The sequence below is a fragment of the Artemia franciscana genome, chromosome 8, assembly GCF_032884065.1.
Source record: "Artemia franciscana chromosome 8, ASM3288406v1, whole genome shotgun sequence".
NCBI lineage: Eukaryota > Metazoa > Arthropoda > Branchiopoda > Anostraca > Artemiidae > Artemia > Artemia franciscana.
In genome coordinates, this window is record NC_088870.1 from 12,737,284 (window position 1) to 12,755,766 (window position 18,483).

Here is an 18,483-nt window from a genome sequence, read left to right on the forward strand (position 1 = left end):
CAGTCCTCCAGATCGATTATTTCCTCAAACATATCCTGTCGAAATTTTGAGATAGCCATTTTGTTTAATGTGATTGAAAAGTCGAGAACTTTTCAATCACATTCATATCTTTAAGGATGACAACCCCTCTACAGCCCTCAAGGCAAGGGTTGTAACTTATATCCTGGTGGGATATAAGCTCTTTAAAGAAAGGGTGATCATATAAACTTCAGAGGGGGCTCATTGTATTAGTAATAAGGAGTTCTATTGCTTTTACTAATAGTCAAAAGTGATTGGAGGGTAACCAGCTCCCCCTCCTGCATCATTTCTCCAAATACAACCAATCAAAATTTTGAGATAGCTATTTTGTCGAGAGAAGGTTGAAAGGTCCAGTAATTATATATTTGAAGATTACATCCCCTCTCCACAGCCCTCAAGGCAAGGTTTGTCAGTTATGCCTTTGGGATATATAAGGCTTTTATGGAAAGAGGTCGCATAAATTTTTGAAGGAGCTCATTAGATTCAAAACTGAAAGTTCTAGTGCACTTTTGAATAATCAAAAGTGATAGAAGAGCAGCCAGTACACCCCCTCCTTTTCCGCATCATTTCCCCAAGCACTTTCAATCAAAGTTTTAAGATAACCTCTTTGTTAATCATATTTTAAAGTTCTATTAACTATGTCTCTGGGGATGGCACCCATGTCCTGGCGCTCAGGGCAAAGGGCTATAAGTTATGCTAGTTGCCTTTTGTTAACATTAAATAAGAAAAAACAAGTTTTTTTTTAACTGAAAGTAAGGAACTAAATTAAAACTTAAAACGAACAGAAATTACTCCGTATATGAAAGAGCTTTTCCTCATCAACGCCCCACTCTTTATGCTAAATTTTTTACTGTTTTAAAAAGTAGAGTTAAGAGAAAGGGTCAAACTTAAGCGTAAAGAGCAAGGCGTTGAGGAGGAAAAGCCCATTCATATATGGAGTAATTTCTGTTCGTTTTAAGTTTTAATGTAGCTCCTTACTTTCAGTTAAAAAAAACTTGTTTTTTTTTTATTTCATCGTAAGATTTAACTTTAGTTAAAACATTATTTTACGTTATAGATTGTTGCGGATCAAATTTTGTCTTTACTGTAAGCAGTCCCTAGTAAGCTCGAGCCATACTTTAAATCTGTTGCTATTTAAGTTTGCATTAAGTTTTGGAAATTTCAATATATTAGCAACAAAATGGAACTAATGGATGTATTATTAACAAATTTTGGCGATAAATATACTTTTCCTAGAAATTATTTCATGCTTGACAAGAGCTTTAATGTCCATCTATATTTCCAAATTTTTAATTTATTTATAGTTTGCTTGTGATATCCCTGTGGTAGCACAATGGATTGATTCTCGGCTCAGAAATACGAGGCCCAGGAATGAATCTCCGCTACCTTAAGGCTGTGTGACAAGATTGCAAGTTTTCCCTATAAAAAAAAGGCCCAGAAACTGAGCCGTGGACTCGACGTCCTATGCACACCAGCAGTGATTCATTTACCGTTATTGTTTTTGACGATGCTTATGGTGGTTTTATGGAGTTTCAAGCTAGCCGAGTGTAAAAGGACCGGCTTAAGTGTAAAAGGTTATGCTTACTGCAGCACAACTTAACCCTTTAGTTTTGGTAGTTGTAAATCCAGTGTGAAAGGTGCTTTACACTATGTATTTTAAATTACGGAATGACACTTTAAAACATCTTTATATCTTCTTCTTTTCTTTTCAGATTCAGTGTGTAAAGAAGTGATAAATTTTGTGCCACCTACTGTCACCGAAGCAGAACAAGAATAGTGGTGTTGTATATTGCTCAGATTTGTTATGTTTTTGTCTTGGTTTTCACCCCTCCTCTCCCTATTACTCTCAATAAAAAAATAAATATAATCTTTCAAGTGCTTCAAAAGGAAAAAAAATGCATTAATATAATTAGAATACCTGTCCCTTGGGAAATTTTACTGGAAAGAGACCTCACTTGTAGCATCAAATCTTAAATCCCACCATGAGAGAAATAAAATCTTGAGCTTTAATTAATAATAATAAATTAAATTTTATGGTTTTGAAAATTTTTCATTTTATTTTTTTTTCTTTCGTAATAGTTTTTACTCTTTCACGTTTGAGCTCTTTATTTTGTCGCTCCTTAAGGTAATAAGAATGTAAGCCTGACAAATTGAAAATTAAACCTGTAAAGGAAGAGAAAACTTCTCAAAGTAATTTCGTAAAGGAAATTGCAACATATTTGTGACTATTGTAATTAACGTGCCCATTGTAATTAAAAACATAACAATTTAAATTGTTGTCGCAGCAATATATGCAATATCTGAAAAATCTAAAACATCTCTAGTTACTTTTTCTAAGATTAGATACAAGTCCCCGTATATTAGCTACAAGTTTTTTCTTGTCACCAGTAACCCATCAAGACTACCCAAAAACTCCTGTTTTTTGCTCGAAACTAAAGTGAATTTCCAATATAGGTTAGCAATAAACAATTAAATTTTATGGTTTTGAAAATATCATATTTCACTTTGATTTTTACAATGAAGCGCCCTGTACTAATGCCATTGAGGAAGAAAGAAAACTGAGGAAAGAGTTGTATGCCAAAGTTAAGAAACTAGAGGCTGATGTAAAATACCTTGAATCACAGATAGAAAAGGCCGAAAAATTTAAAGTAAGTATTTTTGCTTTTTGTGTAATCGTTGTAATAGTAGCTTATCTGAATTTTGATCTCATCTAAGGGGTTTTTGTTGTAGCACTATCTGCGAACGATTAAATCGTGGTTAGGATATTAGCGTCTAATTAAAAACATTAAGATCTATAATAGTTATATTTGCTCAATGTTCTTTTGTTTCTTTTTTACCTTCATTCAAGAACAATAAAAATCCTTGCCACCCCCTCCACCTTACATTTTCGTGAATCGTTCCATCTGATGTGAATATGAGGTTTAATGTGAATAAATATTCAAAAATGTATAATATTTGTTAGAAATGAGGCTGTTGTCCTTAAAGCGTGAAAAAAATGAATCAAGTGACCATAAGCCTAAGTAAAAGGCTAGAGTTTATTTTTATGGGAATAGACAGTGGGCAATGAAAGATGCATACTACTACCCAGTCCCTGTGAAGATCCTCAGGTTTTGAGGTGAAGAGAACTGTTAATTTCATGACCACGAGCATGATACGAAAGGTACGGTAAAAAGAGTGGCCAAGTAGTGCTGTGAAATGTGGGTGCCTCAAAAAATTAAGATAGGTATTCTTGAGTTTTTCAAAAAAAAATTTCAGGCACCCTCTTTTGTGCAAGGACATTAATCCCTAAAATGACCAAAGAAAATGGTTCAATCCAAAATTCCAAGGCTTTTCTAAAGAACTAAAGGTTAACATGGATGGGATATGTTTTACAGGTGAAAATGACAATAAGTCAAAATCTTGCTTATTGGTCGTACATTTGGGGCCAAAAAAGGAGGATCTCGTTGATGGAAAGAGGTCGTAAGGAAAATATCAGAAAAAGTCTAAACTTTATGGGGGGGAGATAAAAAAATTAAGCTTGGGACAAAGAGATGTTAAGATGAGTTTGTGTGGGTGTAATTGCCTCATCTGAGAGTTTACTGCAATAAAATAGGTTTTAGCAGTATAGTAAACTGCAAAACTAAACGTCATGTCTGTAGTTAAGTTTAAACTTTTTTCTTTTGTAGGAAGACGTTTTGAAGCAATTGAAAAATCTTCTAGATCAGCATATATCAGTAAATATACCGATCTCTCGCTCTCAGCAAAGGGTGAAAATTGATTTAGAAGAAATGGTGAAACTGCTCAACAAGGAACAAACAAAAACTAAAAATTAAGGTAGGCCAGAAATTCATTTTATAACTATTTAGATAAAAGCAGATAAAATTCAACTGTAAATCTGTCTTCTGAACCGAGACGTTTAAATTTTGACTGAAACTATTTAGTTGTATTTTGTTCTGTTTTTTGTTTAATCTGTGTATTTTTATTTAAGTTTGCCAATTTTTTATTTCTGAGATCTTTTTGCTTATAAATCATGTTATAAATTTTGTCCTAATTTATTACTCCATTCTTCACCAGATTACCATGCCATTATTCATACGCTTATTATGGGCAAAAACTAAGGGGCTGTTCTTACTCAGATTATATGATTCTTAAGGCTGAATTGTAATCCCAAGTTTTTGCGTTACAAATGAGCATTATAGTAATTAATATTGAAAACAGTCGTTATAGATAATCACCCAGTTGGTAAAATCAGTCACTCCCCCCTTCCAAACATTTTGGCTGGTAGTTCCCCTGACTCTACTATTGCTATTTATATATATTATCTTTTTAAATGGGCAATAATTGTATATGTTTTATGTGGGTATTTTTTCTCAAAAACGGCTACATATTTGTCGGAATATTGGCATTTGGGGATATTCTCGTCTAAACAACAATCTAGATAGGTCAGAAGTTTGAGGATATTCGTTAAGAGCCTTTATTTTGGAAGAAAACTAATCATTCTCAAGCATAGAAAATTTTACATTAAACTGCTTAACGGGCGAAAAACTTGTAATTGCAAAAATATTCGTAAAAATTTTGACAAGTGATTACAAAAACTTTTTGTAATCCGCTCTCTTTGGGGGAGTTGGGGCAATTTCCAGTGTTTTGGCGGGTTCAATGCTTCTGGACGTGCTAGGACAATGAAAATTGGTAGGCTCGTTAAGACTAATTGACTTGATAACGGTCTTTTCCCCGATCCGACCGTCTAGAGGGCTGGAGGGAGAAGAAATATTGAAAAAATGAGGAATTTTTAACTTAAGATTAGGTGATCGGATCTTAATGAAATTTGAAATTTAGAAGAACCTTGTGTCTCAGAGCTTTATTTTAAATCGCGACCGTATCCAGGGATATTGGGGGGAGTTGGAGGGGGAAACGGAAAATCTTGGAAAATGCTTAGAGTGGAGAGATCGGGATTAAAACGGGTGGAAAGAATGAACATAAGTCCCAGGTACATGATTGACATAACCAGACTGAATTTGCTACCTTTGGGGGAGTTGGGGGTGTCAATTCGAAAAAATTAGAAAAATTGAGGTATTTCTAACTTAAGAACGGGTGACCGAATCTTAAAGAAATTTGATATTTAGAAAAAACTGATGTCTAAGAGCTCTTCTTTTTAATCCCGACCAGATCTGGTGATATTAGGGGGAGTTGGAGAGGGAAACCAGAAATCTTTGAAAATACTTAGAGTCGAGATATCAAAATGAAACTTGGTGGGAAGAATAAGCACATGTCGTAGATACGAGATTGACGTAACCGGACTGGATCCGTTCTCTTTGGGGAGTTAGGGGGGCAGTGCTTTGGTGAGTTCGGTGCTTCTTGACGTGCTGCGACAATGAAAACTTGGTTGATGTGTCAGGGACCTGCAAAAATTGACTTGATAACAGTAGTTTTCCCCGACTCGACCATCTTGGGGGCTGAAGGAAGAGGAAAAATAAGAAAAAAATGAGGTATTTTTGACTTACAAATGGGTGATCAGATTTTAGTGAATTTTGATATTTAGAAGGACCTCGTGACTCAGAGCTCTTATTTTAAATCCCAACCGGCATTAAGCCTCTGATTTTCCTTTTAAATCAATCTATTGATTCTTAGAATTTTGCTAGAGGTCATACCATATGAGCTCTTGGCTTTTCCGACCTCGTCACAAGTGCCATATGAGCTCTTAGCTCTTGTTTGGTTATGCCAGGGCACTTTGTATAGAAGCAGTTGTTGTAAAAACTTTGAAAGGGGCTCATTCGATTATAAATAGAAAGGGCTTGCGCCTTTTTTAATAGTCGAAAGTTGTTGGCAACCAGCCAGTCCTCCAGATCCATTATTTCCTCAAACACATCCAATCAAAATTTTGAGATAGCCATTTTGTTAACTGTGGTTGAAAAGTCGAGAACTTATATCTTTAAGGATGACAACCCCTCTACAGCCCTCAAGGCAGGGGTTGTAACTTATGTCCTAGTGGGATATAAGCTCATTATAGAGAGGGTGATCATATAAACTTCAGAGGGGGCTCATTGTATTGTCAATAAGGAGTTCTATTGCTTTGGTAATAGTCAAAAGTGATTGGAGGGTAGCCAGCTCCCCCTCCTGCATCATTTCTCCAAATACAACCAATCAAAATTTTGAGATAGCTATTTTGTCGAGAGAAGGTTGAAAGGTCCAGTAATTATGTATTTGAAGATTACATCCCCTCTCCACAGCCCTCAAGGCAAGGTTTGTCAGTTGTGCCCTTGGAATATATAAGGTTTTTATGGAAAGAGGTCGCATAAATTTTTGAAGGAGCTCATTAGATTCAAAACTGAAAGTTCTAGTGCATTTTTGAATAATCAAAAGTCATGGAAGAGAAAGTTTTAAGATAACCTCTTTGTTAATCATATTTTTAAGTTCTATTAACTATGTCTCTGGGGATGGCACCCATGTCCTGGCGCTCAGGGCAAAGGGCTGTAAGTTATACTAGTTGCCTTTTGTTAACATTAAATAAAAAAATAAAAAAATCAACTGAAATTAAGGAGCTACATTAAAACTTAAAACGAACAGAAATAACTCCGTATATGAAAGGGCATTTCCTCCTCAACGCCCTGCTCTTTACGCTAAAATTTGTACTGTTTTAAAATGTAGAGTTAAGAGAAAGAGTCAAGCTTTAGCGTAAAGAGCGGGGCGTTGAGGAGGAAAAGCCCCATTCATATACGGAGTAATTTCTGTTCGTTTTAAGTTTTAATGTTGCTCCTTACTTTCAGTTAAAAAAAACTTGTTTTTTTTTATGGATTGTTTGGTAAATTAAACGAAAACTTACCAAGTTTGAAGTTTGATTGTAATTCTACTCCAAAAAAGGAGCACCAGCGTAGCTGAGAGTTCAACTGAGATAGACGTCCGCTATCACTTTGATTGACCAAAAATAATACCAGCATTTTAAAGTCCCTGTAGTATGCGATGGTTAAGATCATGGTGAAGCGCTGAGAATTCAATGGGAAGGGAAATCGGGAGGGCAGTTGAACTCTCAGCTACGCTGGTGCTCCTTTTTTGGAGTAGAATTACAATCAAACTTCAAACTTGGTAATGTTTATGTGGTCCAAATTCGAAAGATCAAAATTCCAGTTGCCTGATCTGTTTCTGCTTTCTGAAGGCCTGTCAGAAGCGAAATAAATGGGGAAGAGTCCATTGAAGAAATGAGGCTGAGGCTTCCAACTCGGTGCAATTGCATTTACGAAAAAACATTTTGGATCTGGTTCCCAAGAAATAAATGGTTCAATGTGAAAATTTAACTAGTTGCAAACAAGTCAATGTCTATCAACTGAGATATCAAAGAGTTCATAGTTTTAAATGTTCAATTTCCATCTTTTTCATTATCAAATTTTTGTGATTGTTCATCAGTGTATTAGCCACTCAAAACATATATTTTGCAGATAACCGCCCTTTGCCCTGCAAAACCAGCTGCCAAAGCTTATTTGCGAAATAATTACGAAACTCAGATTCTCTTTGATCCTCTCTTTTTACTTATATAAGCTATTGCGGTTCTATTACCTGAACACAGCCGGGCACGCATACCTTTGCTATCCTGAACAAAGCTGTTAAAAGCTGATAAACAGCTTTTGTTTCTAAAACATTGATGTCAGGTCTTTTTCTTTTCTTTTTCTGAGGACAATTTAGGCCTACCTGAGGCCGTTTAATGGAATATTCATCCACAAATGTCCAGGCTAGATTTGATGCATCACCCACAGCCTAGTCTTTTGCATTATCATACATAAATTTTTGTCAACATATCTAGGCTCGATTGCTTTAGAAGAATGATTGGGAATATCCAACCACTATTGCAATTCCAAACTTATATTGGATGTTGAATTTAGCTTGGCCGCAAAATTGCCCTGCGCATATTTTAGTGCTTGAGCACTCAACGACTCCGCTTTCCGATTAAAGACACTAATGTCTGCGATGGTTTGGACGAGGAGTCCCCGTTCTGCCAATGGCGATGACGGTATACCCCCTCCTCTTGTATGTTTTGGTCTTCCAAATCCACCATGGTTTTGGCTTTCGATGGTGTTTTGGCAACGTCCTTGCCAAAAAGAAACTCTTTCACTTTGACTTCAGGAGCACATAAAGCTAATGCTACCATGGAATCTAGATTCATTTCGAATATCATCGAATGAGGCCATTTTAGACTGAGATCATAATCGGTGAGGCCAAGCATGCGAACTGTTGACAACCCTTTGATATCCTGATTTTCAAGCTAAAGAATCATATTTTTTGCAACTAAAACGTAAGAGGTTGAGTGAGCAATAGGCCGCTGCACTTGAAGTGCCCGTGATGAGAAAGTAGCACACATTTTTACTGTTAACCTTGGGAACAACAATTTTATGGGCATTCGCAGGCGTAGTGTGGCACTCAATCTTTCAGTGTGGCAAATCTCCTCCAAATGTGGCAAATCTTTCAGCTTCCATATTTCCAGAGGCCCAGAGATAGAGCTCTTGGGATTTTCTTTGGCACCAGAGCCTTTTTAAATAGATCATAATTTGACGTGCTTTATTTAGATCTTTTGCATTTGTGCTTTTCCGGAGAAGCCTTCCGTTTTCTGTCATTTCTTTGGTCATGAATTTCTTTTCGGGCATGCAGAGCCAGTTCTGGCGGTTCTAGAACCTATGTGTGGGCTCCGAGAGCTAGATCTTGCGTTCCTAGAACTAATTTCAGTGCTCCGAGAGCCATATCAAGCACGAGATTGAAACTCGGGGCTCCAAGAGCAATGATTTATTCTTCGATCACTATCCACTGTTAAGAAGGTTGAAACCAGAAGGCCTTGAGCTTAGGCCAATTCTTGAGTAGTAGTCGATTCTGGACTAAGAAGCTTTGAAACGACATCCCACACTTTTAGAATTTTGTTCCGACAGGAAAATACGCATTGATTGCTAATCTAACATAAAACCCAGAAATTATGTTCGTTGACTTCAAGTAAGAACTACCTTTTCCAGTTGAATGACAATCCCTCATTTCTGACAGTGATTTCACTGTTTAATGAATGTTGTTTTGAGATCCCGAAAATAACCTTCCCAGAAAGGCTTTATCATCCAAATGACCCTTTATCAAAGTAGGGAGAAAACTAGTTTCCTTGAACCTTTGAGGCTCTTGACAAATGATTTGGCATTAAAACCTAGCAACAATCTTTTTCAAACAAAGCCAAATTCGATCATCAAGATCAACAAGACATAAATAATAAAAATCATCAAGGTCAACAGAGGTCATTAAGAGAACTGCTGGCAAAAAGTTTCCATTTTAAAATGGCATAATTTAACGCTTTTATTTAACTCTTTAAGATTCAGAATAAACCGAGAACCATTTTTCATCGACCGTAAAAACGGGAAAAATACTAAGTATTCGCTTTATTCGGAACTCGAAAATTCAACAATAGCACCTTTATGCAATAAAATATCAATTTTTTTCCTTGATGATTTTAAAAGTTAACCTTGTTTTAAAAGCTTTCAATGGTGTTTTCTTAAATTCAACCTTATAACCTGAAGGTACAATATTCAAAATATTCAAATCACTGGTTATTGACTACTTTTTTTAAGAAAGCCTACTAATTCTCATTTTAAAATTTTCATCCATATGTTATGACTGGCCAGTAAAATTTATAAGAAAATCATAAAAATTAATGGCAGGGTATGCTAAAAAGTACACAACAGCTATATGCGATCCTATTTTAAGAAAACCATTTCAGGGAGGGACATGGTCCTAAGCTCGGAGTTTGGGCCTTTTTTGAGGGTCCTGGCCCTGTCTGAATGAGCGCGATATATCCTTCTACGCTTCTCACGATCATAATTGTCATCCATGAAATTGTCCAACAAGTCAATCACTATCTTATAATAACACAGTAGAAGCAACGTAAGTATGTATACTATGCATCACAAATACTCCTTTATTAGTTTGGTATCAACCCAAGCGAAAGCGAATATCAACTGGTATTATTTTTGGTCAATCCAAGTGATAGCGGAAGTCTATCTCAGTTTAACTCGAAAGCGTAGCTTAGGTGTTCCGCTTTGGAGTAGAATGCGAATCAAATTTCGTCTATATTGTAAGCAGTCCCTAGTAAGCTCGAGCCATACTTTAAATCTGTTGCTATTTAAGTTTGCATTAAGTTTTGGAAATTTCAATATATTAGCAACAAAATGGAACTAATGGCTGTATTATTAACAAATTTTGGCGATAAATATACTTTTCCTAGAAATTATTTCATGCTTGACCAGAGCTTTAATGTCCATCTATATTTCCAAATTTTTAATTTATTGATAGTTTGCTTGTGATATCCCTGTGGTAGCACAATGGATTGATTCTCGGCTCAGAAATACGAGGTCCAGGAATGAATCTCCGCTACCTTAAGGCTGTGTGACAAGATTGCAAGTTTTCCCTATAAAAAAAAGGCCCAGAAACTGAGCCGTGGACTCGACGTCCTATGCACACCAGCAGTGATTCATTTACCGTTATTGTTTTTGACGATGCTTATGGTGGTTTTATAGAGTTTCAAGCTAGCCGAGTGTAAAAGGACCGGCTTAAGTGTAAAAGGTTATGCTTACTGCCGCACAACTTAACCCCTTCGTTTTGGTAGTTGTAAATCCAGTGTGAAAGGTGCTTTACACTATGTATTTTATGTTACGGAATGACACTTTAAAACATCTTTATATCTTCTTCTTTTCTTTCCAGATTCAGTGTATAAAGAAGTGATAAATTTTGTGCCACCTACTGTCACCGAAGCAGAACAAGATTAGTGGTGTTGTATATTGGTCAGAGTTGTTATGTTTTTGTCTTGGTTTTCACCCCTCCTCTCCCTATTACTCAAAGTGTATTATAGGTCTAACATTTGAATTAAACCCTGGTAATGGGTGAATATGGAGAAATACTCTTTTATATCAATAATCAAGTCAAGCGGAGGGTTTAGGATTTTTAATAAATCAAACTCAGTTTTGTTCTGTAGGGACAACGCAGCACAGCTTGTGCTCAAAATTTGTGAATATATCGATGTTAGAGTTTTTTTGTGCAATGGTCAAAATGTTTCAGTGGTCACTGAAACTTTGAAAATACGTATCAACTGTAAAAATCTATGTGACTTTGTTTATGTCTGTGACTCACAGTTTTTACTGCAAAAATTATTCGAGGTCAAGTTTTAAAAGGTTTCGAGGTCAAGTTTCAAAAGTTTTATTCGAAGTCAAACAGTCCTTTGTCCTACACCATTATTTGATAAAGGTTAATTTATTTATTTATTTTGGTAACTCCAAACTCTCTATATTCTTGAAATAATCTCTTGGACAAATGAACTCTCCATTTGATTTATAGCAACCAATAAATACTCTGAATTATTTGGTTGTTTCACCACTTTTTCTTTACCCGTTCACAATGACAGTTACGCATAACCGTACATATATTTTATACTTAAAAATTAGTTTATTGTAGCGTTCTGTGTGGATTAAAAACTATCCGCCACGTGTCGCTTTTCTCTGAATTCAAATTTTGTGTTAATATTATCATTTTGTTTTTATTTAACCATATCTTAGTAGTCCAGAATTAACGCACATTCAGAAACAGGATTGTTCAATTCCAGTCCTGAGTTCTGACACGTACACAGGAGGGAGGGTCAAGTCAATTAGTCTTGTCGAGCCTACCAATTTTCATCTTCCTAACACATCCAGAAACATCGAACTCGCCAAAGCACAGGAAATCGCCCCAACTTCCCCAAAGAGACCGGATTACAAAAAGTTTTTGTAATCACTTGTCAAAATTTTAACGAATATTTTTGCAATTACAAGTTTTTCGCCCGTTAAGCAGTTTAATGTAAAATTTTCTATGCTTGAAAATGATCAGTTTTCTTCCAAAATAAAGGCTCTTAACGAATTTCCTCAAACCTCTGACCTATCTAGATTGTTGTTTAGACCAGAATATCCCCGAATGCCAATATTTCGACTAATATGTAGCCGTTTTTGAGAAAAAATACCCACATAAAACATATACAATCATTGCCCATTTAAAACGATAGTATATAAATAGCATTAGTAGAGTCAGGGGAATTACCAGCCAAAATGTTTGGAAGGGGGGAGAGACTGATTTTACCGACTGGCTGATTATTTATAACGACTGTTTTCAATATTGATTACTATAATGCTCATTTGTAATGCAAAAACTTGGGATTACAATTCAGCCTTAAGAATCATATAATCTGAGTAAGAACAGCCCCTTTGTTTTTTGCCCATAAGAAGCGTATGAGTAATGGCATGGTGACGTGGTGAAAAATGGAGTAATAAATTAGGACAAAATTTAAAACATGATTTATAAGCAAAAAGATCTCAGAAATAAAAAATTGGCAAACTTAAATAAAACACACAGATTAAACAAAAAAAGAACAAAATACAACTAAATAGTTTCAGTCAAAAATTTAAACGTCTCGGTTCAGAAGACAGATTTACAGTTGTATTTTATCTGCTTTTATTTAAATAGTTATAAAATGAATTTCTGGCCTACCTTAATCTTTAGTTTTTGTTTGTTCCTTGTTGAGCAGTTTCACCATTTCTTCTAAATCAATTTTCTTCCTTTGCTGAGAGCGAGAGATCGGTACATTTACCGATATATGCTGATGTAGAAGACTTTTTAATTCCTTCAAAACGTCTTCCTACAAAAGAAAAAAAGTTTAAACTTAACTACAGATATGACGTTTAGTTTTACAGTTTACTATACTGCTAAAACCTATTTTATTGCAGTAAACTCTCAGATGAGGCAATTACACCCACACAAACTCATCTTGACATCTCTTTGTCCCAAGCTTAATTTTTTAACCCCCCCTCCATAAAGTTTAGGTGGAGGGGGTGGCAAGGATTTTTATTGTTCTTTAAAGAAGGTAAAAAAGAAACAAAAGAACATTGAGCAAATATAACTATTATAGATCTTAATGTTTTTAATTAGACGCTAATATACTAACCACGATTTAATCGTTCGCAGATACCGCTACAACAAAAACCAAAATTCAGATAAGCTACTATTACAACGATTACATAAAAAGCAAAAAATACTTACTATAAATTTTTCGGCCTTTTCTATCTGTGATTCAAGGTCTTTTACATCAGCCTCTAGTTTCTTAACTTTGCCATACAACTCTTTCCTCAGCTTTCTTTCTTCCTCAATGGCATTAGTAGAGGGCGCTTCATTGTAAAAATCAAAATGAAATATGATATTTTCAAAACCATAAAATTTAATTGTTTATTGCTAACCTATATTGGAAATTCACTTTAGTTTCGAGCAAAAAATAGGAGTTTTTGGGTAGTCTTGATGGGTAACTGGTGACAAGAAAAAACTTGTAGCTAATATACGGGGACTTTTATCTAATCTTAGAAAAAGTAACTAGAGATGTTTTAGATTTTTCAAATGTTACAGATACTGCTGCGACAACAATTTAAATTGTTATGTTTTTAATTCCAATGGGCACGTTAAATACAATAGTCACAAATATGTTGCAATTTCCTTTACGAAATTACTTTGAGCAGTTTTCTCTTCCTTTACTGGCTTAATTTTCAATTTGTCAGGCTTACATCTTATTACTTAAGCAAACAGAGCTTAAACCTTAAGGAGCGACAAAATAAAGAGCTCAAACGTGAAGGAGTAAAAACTATTACGGAAGAAAAGTAAAACCAAATAAAAAATTTTCAAAACCATAAAATTTAATTTATTATTATTAATTAAAGCTCAAGATTTTATTTCTCTCACGGTAGGATTTAAGACTTTGACGCTACAAGTGAGGTCCCTTTCCAGTAAAATTTTCCAAGGGACAGGTATTCTAATTAGACTAATGCATTTTATTTCCCTCTCGAAGCACTTGAAAGATTGCATTTATTTATGTACTGAGCTCTCATCATTCACATAACATGATAAGCCAAAAAAGAGGGGAAAAAACAAACAAAAAAGCACAAGAAGATGAAGAAGAAACCAGTTACTGCACTAGGTTTTGTCATAGCAAGCACATTTACCGATAAAAATAAACCATGAGTTAGCAACAAATTTAAAAATTACAGTATGATATAAGGTCATGACACAGACATACAAAAATACAAACAGTGATGAACAAGACGGAGCAAAAAAAAGAGAAAAAAAGGAAAACATACCAACAGCAACATAAGTAGAAATAGTACAATATACAAAAAAGCAATTCAAAAATTGTTTATTTTTTCAGTAGAAGAAAATTGTTACTGAAAAGAGTTACTTATGTAAACCACGTAGATGCTACTATAAATACTGTAAATACCTGCTTTATCTACCTCTAACGTATTGAAATCCGAGAACAATCCAAAATATAAAGCTCCCGATATAGCTACAAAACTAAAGGAGCTTCATGGTAAGCTATCGGCACAAGCATATCGACGGCTTACCCCATATCAAGGGCTCATACGTTTATTCTTTTCAATTTTTTTCCTTGTTCATTTTGTTGTACTTATTGTGTTGTACCTTTGTCCTCATCTGTTTGTTCGGTTGATTTAATTGCACTTTGTTGTTTTCTTTTCTTATGTTGTTTTCTTTTCTGATGTTTATTCCTGTTTTCTCTCTTTTTACTCCACTATCCTCAGATTGTTGTATGCTGTTAGTCATAAATAAATTATTATTATTATTATTTAAAAAGACTATTGAAAAAATACAGAATACCACTGCTGAGCAGTCATATTTACTTTTTTATTGTGTTTACCTATTACTCTAGCTACTGCAATATTCGGATTAGCAGTTTTAAACTGACAGACAATTTTTGTGATGCTTTGTCGAGGTGGAAAGCAGAGCAAATATTTTGCCAAACAGAAGAAGAGTGAAAGTATTTTTGTTTAGTTGGTATTAGTTAATGGTTTCCAAAAGGGTGAAATATAAAGAATGTGAGGGAGATCTATTGCATTGAAAAGGCTAGCTATCAAATGCTAGTTGAATCTGAACTTGTAGAAAATTATTGACACATAAGTGGTAGAAATACGCCAGTTTAGTTGTTCAATAAGGAGGAGCCGGGTGTGGCGTATACATAAACTAATAGGGAGACCAAGATACACGAGGTGAACGACAAGTCGAACCAAAGAACTCCCAAGTTTGACTGAATTTAGTAGATCGCTCTTTCAGTTTCAAAGAACTATTTTGACTTGGCAGAATTGAAATGTAGACAAAGCTAAAGGTATTATGCTTGGAGGTATTATGCTAGAAAAAACATCACTGACTCGTTGCTAGGTGCGATTATGATTAAGAACATCGTTAGCATAACAAATTAGTGACAGATTTCTTGACGATGAAATTAATAAGGAGAGACATAGATCCTAAGCGTCAAGGATGTAAGGATTAATTAGACCAGGTGAAGAAACTGCTCCATGGAAAGCACCTTTTAAAACTGGAATAAGCTTCGTTCAAGCAACTGGAAACACAATCTTATCACAAGATAATTTTAGTCAAATGCAAAGTCGAGAATACATATCCCAAAGTGTACGAATAACTGCATGACTTAGCCTTCGATTGGCAACTTGAGAAGCATTGCAGGGTGTATTAACGAGTCAAAGACACGTTTTTGCCGATATTGTTCCGAGTTTTCCTCCGTCACGATGTCTACGACTGAAAAGGATAAAGTTCAACTGGCTGCAAAGTCAATTTAGTCCCTTCTTTCGATACTATTTTGTTGTTGTTTTTTCAACGCTAAAGTGTTGCTCTCGCAACACTTTAGTCGGCGAAGCCGGACAAAGGTTGCCGCAACACTTCACGTTGCCCGGGCAACGTAGGTCTAGTTTAATTTTTGTTCGTTTTTGGTTTTTATGGCACTTGGTATTAACCAAGTGACATAAAGCAATCGCAAATTCTGTCAGTCTGTCGGTCTGTCTGTCTGTCGGTCTGTCTGTCTGTCGGTCCCAGTTTTGCTACTTTAGGCATTTCCAGGTAAGCTAGGACGATGAAATTTGGCAGGCGTATCAGGGACCGGACCAGATTAAATTAGAAATAGTTGTTTTCCCGATTCGACCACCTAGGGGGGAGTGAGGGGCCTGTTAATTCGGAAAAATAGAAAATTTAAGTATTTTTAACTTACAAACGGTCGATCAGATCTTGATGAAATTTTATGTTTCGAAGTATATCGTGTCTCTGAGCTGTTGTTTTAAATCCCGACTGGATCTGGTGAGATGGGGGAGTAGGGGGGGAACTAAAACCTTGGAAAACACTTAGAGTGGAGGGATCGGGATTAAACTTGGTGGGGAAAATAAGCACAAGTCTTAGATACATGTGGAACGGATCCGCTCTCTTTGGGGTAGTTAGGGGGGGGGGTAATACTGAAAAATTAGAAAAAATGAGGTATTTTTAACTTACGAACGAGTGATCGGATCTCAATGAAATTTGATATTTAGAAGGATATCGTATCTCAGAGCTCTTATTTTAAATCCCGACGAGATCTGGTGACATTGGGAGGGGAAGATGGGAGGGGGAAACCTAAAATCTTGGAAAACACTTAGAGTGGAGGAATCGGGATGAAACTTGGTGGTAAAAATAAGCACAAGTCCTAGATATATAATTGACATAACCAGAACAGATCCGCTCTCTTTGGGGTAGTTGGGGGGGGGTGATTCTGAAAAATTAGAAAAAATGAGGTATTTTTAACTTACGAGCGGGTGATCGGATCTCAATGAAATTTGATATTTAGAAGGATATCGTGTCTCAAAGCCCTCATTTTAAATTCCGACGGAATCTGGTGACATTGGGGGGAGTTTGGGGTGGGGGAACTATTAGAAAATAGTTAAAGCGGAGAGATCAGGATGAAACTGGATGGGAAGAATAAGAACCACTCTTTGGTGGAGTTGGGGGGGGGGTAATTTTGAAAATTGAGGCATTTGTAACTTACGAAAGGGTGCGAAATTTGATATTTAGAAGGATCTTGTGTTTTAAAGCTCTAATTATAAATTCCGACCAGATCCTGTGACATTGGGGGGAGTTGGAAGGAGAAACCGAAATTCTTGGAAAACGTGAAAACTGGGGTATTTTTATCTTACGAATAGGTGATTGGATCTTAATGAACTTTGATATTTAGAAGGAATTCATGTCTCAGAGCTCTTATTTCAAATCCTGACCAGATCTTTTGACATTGGGGGGAGTTGGAAGGGAAAATCTTGGAAAACACTTGGAGTGGAGGAATCGGGATGAAACTTGGTGGATAGAATAAGCAAATGCCCTTGATACGTGATTGACGTAACCGTATTGGATTCGCTCTCTTTGGGGGAGTCGGGGGGAGAGGTTCAGTGATTTGGCGAGTTTGGTGCTTCTGGACGTGCTAGGACGATGAAAATTGGTAGGCGTGTCAGGGAGCTGCACAAATTGACTCGATAAAGTCGTTTTCCCAGATTTGACCATCTGGGGAGCTAAAGGGAGAGGAAAAATAAAAAAAATAGGTATTTATAACTTACGAGTGGTTAATCGGATCTCAATGAATTTTGATATTTAAAAGGACATCGTGACTCAGAGCTCTTATTTTAAATCCTGACCAGCATTAAGCCTCTGATTTTCCTTTTAAATCAATCTATTGATTCTTAGAATTTGGTTAGAGCTCATACCATATGAGCTCTTGGCTCTTAGAACTTCTTGACTCGTCACAGGTGCCACATGAGCTCTTAGCTCTTGTTTTATTCTTTAATAGTAGTTTCTGCTCGTTTTGAGTTTGAATTATTATAGATTTTTATTTAGCTGATCTTAATATTAATATGGTCTTTATTTTTCTTCGAAAAACTTGGTTATCGGAAAGTTTTTTTTAATTAATTTCTCTTCGTTTTTTGACTGCAAAAGTTTTAAGCTTTTCAAAATTCCCTAATTTAAAACCATTTTTTTCAACATCAAAGTTCTATCGAAGCATCAAATCTAGTAAAAAAGCATCAAAGTTAAGAAATTTCAAAGTAATAATAAGCAACTTGCATAACTTAGGGGGGGGAGGGCTGGTTACCCTCTGATCACTTTCGACTCTTAAAAAGGGAAAAAGAAATTTCGATTTCCAATCGACTAAGCCTCCTATGAAGTTTATAAGACCATACCTACTATAAAAATATTAATTAGTAATGATAGGTAGCTAATATAATTTATAGACCTTTCCTCGAGAGCTGTAGGGAAGGGGTTTAAACCATAGTTATTTGACCAAAACCATAATTATTTGACATTTGGAATATTCTGAAAAAATACTGTCTCTAAATTTCACTCCGGTATATTTGGAGAAAAGAGGCAGAGGGGGGGGGGCTAGTTTCCTTCCAATCGCTTCTCACTCTTAAAGAGAAACTAGAACTTTCAATTTTACTCAAATAAACTTCTTCAAAATTTATACGACCACCACTTCCCTAAGAACCTGATCTTTGACCGAAGTTCTGAGGATTTTGTCAACCCCGAAGATATTTTTATATAATCTTTGAACTATTTGAACAAAATAGCTATCTCAAAAGTTAAATCGGATGGATTTTA

The 18,483-nt window shown here is 35.7% G+C and overlaps 1 long non-coding RNA gene across 1 annotated transcript in view; it reads left to right on the forward strand.

Annotated features, from left to right (window-relative positions):
• The window catches only part of LOC136029998 (uncharacterized), a 33,971-nt gene extending 19,318 nt beyond the window's left edge, over positions 1-14,653 (forward strand). The window contains exons 2-4 of the long non-coding RNA XR_010618152.1: positions 1,731-2,666; positions 3,684-3,831; positions 10,711-14,653. This is a non-coding gene — a long non-coding RNA (uncharacterized LOC136029998). The remainder of the gene's footprint in view (positions 1-1,730; positions 2,667-3,683; positions 3,832-10,710) is intronic.
• Positions 14,654-18,483: the final 3,830 nt, after the last annotated feature.